The following is a 4,659-nucleotide window of genomic DNA, read 5'->3' on the forward strand; positions in this document are numbered from 1 at the left end:
CCGCTAGTGATGTGGCGCTACAATATTTGGCTATGTCTTGGCTACTTTAATATTATTTTTACGTGTTTTAGCTGGCAACACTCATTCGACCATGAAAAGGAGCCAGTATTTAAACGAGGCTTAATTTTCTAATTTTTAACGATACAATAGCGACGATTATTATTTTAAAAAATTTTTGTTAGGCTTAACATCGATGAAAATTCAACGCGAAGTAGGTTAATAGCAATATACTAATATAGTAATTACATGGGATATAATAATATACTACACTAATAATGGATTTTTTCATATTCTTCGGTTATCCGACCAACCCCAGTCCCCAATTGAGTCGGATAATCGAGGCTCTACTGTATATGGTATCCAATGGCTTCCGAGTTCAATCGCCAACGTTGCCTTGCGATGACAGCAAAGGTATGTAAAATCCTGCCAGTCCGTGCGGTGATATACTCAGTATGGGCATTTTAGAGCAGCCTGTAATCCAGAACCACATTCAGGTACTTAATTAATGTTCTAGTCTACAGGAATTGTTTGTCCAGTCATTTTAATTGTGGGAACACGCAAATAGAGATTTCTGTTTCCGGGTTTATTGAACACAACGCACTTGGTTTTTCGGGCATTAAATTCCAGTTTGTACTCTTTCTCCCATTTTAGTATTTTGTCCAGGATATCATTGCCATTCTTTTCTAAGGCTGCTCTAGAGCTGCCCCCAAGAAGGACAAGGGCATCATCGGCATAGGCCACGGTGCCATGCTGTCCAATGTCTTGAACAAGAAAGTCATTAAAAATCACATTCCAAAGAATCGGTCCGCATACGGAACCCTGAGGGCAGCCGCGGACGATTTTCCGTCGAGTGATGTGTCCTCCACATTGAAGAGTGGCCGTTCTGTCTTTTAAATAATCACGTACAGTCGACCCCCCTATAACACTGTTGATTATTCCGTTTTATATGAATTCCATGTTGTACGAGTCACTTAGATTTTACAAATACATGAGCCGTTCACAGCCCGGCAAACGTATTTGAAAAATCTAAGCGACTCGTACAACATGGAATTCATATAAAACGGAATAATCAACAGTGTTATAGGGGGGTCGACTGTAGTAGATTATATATATTTGCGGGCAGTTCATATTTCTGAGGTTTTGAAGGATCATTGGCCACCAGGCACTGCCAGCCATACAACTAAGGTCAACAACATTTCGTCAACAGAAATAAAAATACCCATAGTCGTTATCCCAAAACCCAATGGGACAGTACGAAATTGTGCCGACTATAAGGTCACAGTCAACAAGCAGTTGCACGATTACATCATCAAACATAGGAAGTCGATTGAACATACAAATGCCGATTACCTGTCACGGAACCCTATACTCTTAACAAGGAAAGAAGCCATGACAGAGGACCACGATGATATTTATCATGACACTGTTGTTAAACATATCTCAACTGGAACTATCACTGCCAAGACATTCGAAGAGAATCATCAATTGATAAGGAACTATCACAGATCAAAAACGACATTGTCAATGGCCGTATGTACAGTACGACCCAGAATTATCCTCACACAACGGCATTCTGTTCAGAGGACACCGCGTAATCGTCCCAAGAAGTTTACAGTCAGCAGTCCTACAAGAGCTACAATCTACACACATAGGAATCATTCGAATGAAGGTCCCTAGACCGAAATTACTGTTACTGGCATAATATTGACTCTGATGTCGAGAATATGGTTAAAAGTTGCAAAGAGTGCTGTGACATTAAGAAAAACCCAACAAAAGCCCCAATACACAAATGGGAAACGCCTACAAAAAACTGGCAAAGTATACACATCGATTATGCAGGACCATTTATGAATCATTTCTTTATTGTTGTTGATGCCAAATCAAAGTGGCCGGAAATATTCTATATAAAGAAAACACCAGAGACATCAATCACAATTCATTTTCTACGTGAAGTCTTTGGTCGATTTGGTCTACCTGAGATTTTAGTAAGTGATAATGGAAGTATTTTTAACAGTGGCGTGCCGTCATTGGAAGCAGTGGAAGCGCCGCTTCCCTTGTATTTTCTAAAAAATAAATACAGTACATATTGTGCGATTTTCATATAATTAAAATTAGTATTTTATTATAACCGCATTATGTATCTTATTACAAATTTCTATACATGTGAAAAAACGATAAGATTGCTGTTGCATATTCGAATATTAGTGGCGGAATGGAAGCGCTGTATTGTCAGCTTCCAAACAGCCAGTTTATACTCATTCGCGCATGCGCTTTACAGAGCACCAACCTCACCCGGTTTGGCTGGTGGAAGCGACACACGTATAACGCTTCCAATCATTCTATCCGGTTCTGGGCTGTTAGCCGCCTGCCCGCTAGATATTTGGCCGCAAGGGCCCGATTACGTGAATAACGAGTAGATTTATAACTTAACCCAACCGATAAGAATTTACTGGTATGTTTTTATGAAAGTTATGTATAGTTGACAGGAGTTTTAAAAAAGTCCATTAAAATATTTGATATTTTTATTCCGCTCTCCCGTCTTATATTACTTACGGATTTCAATGTTAAACCAGTGATATTACGATTTCGTATGTCCCATCTATAAAGGGATGCAGAAAAAAAAACGTGTACAATTCTTGTATAATGTTAAAAAATTAACTGTTACTTTGACAGCATCATTTACAACTAATTAATGAATGAGAGAGATGCACGAGGTACAGAAAAAGCTCTAGAATTTATTTTCCTTAAATTTACGATTTATGTATCCATTTGTCATAAAAATTTGTCTTTCCACTTTTTCCCGAGATTACATATATTCAAGTACAAAGTAACCGGTTTCGACTTATTTCTACTTAAGAAGTAGTTAAATTTAAGTAGAATTAGAAGTAGAATTATTTCTTAAGAAGTAGTTAAATAATTAAGCGATTAGGGAATTGGGGACATAAATAAAACCCTGATGAAAGAGCCGGAATTTTACTTAAAAGCTTAACCGAACCAATATCTAGCCGAGTACAGTGGGGACTGATTTCTTCGTAATATTAGACGTAATAAGGACAGAAATTTTCCAGTTCAACGAGAGTGACCGAAAAGTTGTAAATTTTGGAAATTTACGTGGACACCTGGTCCTAAAACGAATTAGTTAGAAAACAAATGACTATTAAGTTTAACAAATTTAGATTTTTACAGCTATGGTGAGAAACGTTTAAAATTTACAACAACCCTGTTGCGTCCTTTGAGATATACTAGTGATGCGACAAAAGAGGCATTTGACATTAACCGGTATCAGCACCCTCGGGATTTGGCATGCATGCACGCACTGCACACCTACCAAGATCGTCTCTGATTCCATCCATGAGCCACTGGTAGGGAGCAATTTTAACTAAGTGGATTGTTTTAATATTTAAAAAGTAAAGAATATTTTATGTTATTTTTATGTACGTTTCTTCACAAAACTATATTTAATTATAATTTTCTTTAAAAGTATATTCATACAATTGAATATTTTGTACCAGGTATGTATAATTGTATATCCATCACACATTTTATTTTAACAAGTAAGTTTTTATAATTTTATTTTTGATTTTAGCTTTTATATTATGACTAGTGATTTAGAATATAATTGCGATATTGAAAATTTATTTCGAAAAAGTTTTGGCTCAAGACCATATAATGAAAAACCTAAATTTAATATAAATACGTCAGCAAAAAAATTTGTTGGACATTTTCACGATAAAATTTATGAAGATATAAAATGGCTCTGTGGATGCATAAAAATGCAAAAATTGTTTTGTTGGCCTTGCCTACTATTTTCAAATAAAATTAGTGTGCGGAATGAGATTAGCTTTGACGATTTAAATAATTCGAGTAAAGCTGGCAAAAGACACGAAAATCGTAAATCTCGCATCGATTCTTTCGTAAAATTGAAGCAATTTGGAAATCAAAATAGAAAAGAATTTAACATTAGTAAACAATATAACATAAATATTGAAAATTATAACAAGATAGTTACGGCTAATAGATATATTATATTTAAATTAGTAGGTGTTATCGAAGCAAGAATTGGCATTTAGAAGGCATAAGGAATCTATTAAATCTAATATAACAGAGGTAATTATATTGAACTTGCTTGTTTATTAAGATAAGCTATTAATTAAAGATACATTTAGAGAAGTCTACGGTTTTTACTGGCTTATCGAACAAACGAATACGAATGGACCTTAGACCATCACTGACTGATTGCCCCTGGAAGTCGGCTTCTGTAAGAAGCCGCCTTCCAGGGACACATCAGAAGCACAGCTTTCCTATCATCAAATGTCACAGCACGCCACTGATTTTTAAGTCACAAGAATTTCAAGAATTTTGTTCGAGAAACGGAATCCGTCAAAGTTTAATAGCTGGTCCATGTTTACGCTATTGCATTTGTGGCTAGGTGTCGCGGTGCGGGACACGCTGGCCATAAATGGCCAGGCTGAAGGATACTGCCACACCTTAAAAACACACCTCAAATGTATGAAACATGAAAGTGGTACCTTACATCAGAAACTTCATGAACTATTATTCCGATATAGAGCGACTCCCTTATCTAACGGGAAAAGTTCAGCAGAAACTTATTAGGACATACAATAAGAACAAAATTAGATTTGCTCAAACCCCAGGCAC

Source organism: Centruroides sculpturatus, unplaced genomic scaffold (genome assembly GCF_000671375.1).
Source record: "Centruroides sculpturatus isolate CEXI.00-Female unplaced genomic scaffold, Cexi_2.0 scaffold180, whole genome shotgun sequence".
Classification (NCBI taxonomy): domain Eukaryota; kingdom Metazoa; phylum Arthropoda; class Arachnida; order Scorpiones; family Buthidae; genus Centruroides; species Centruroides sculpturatus.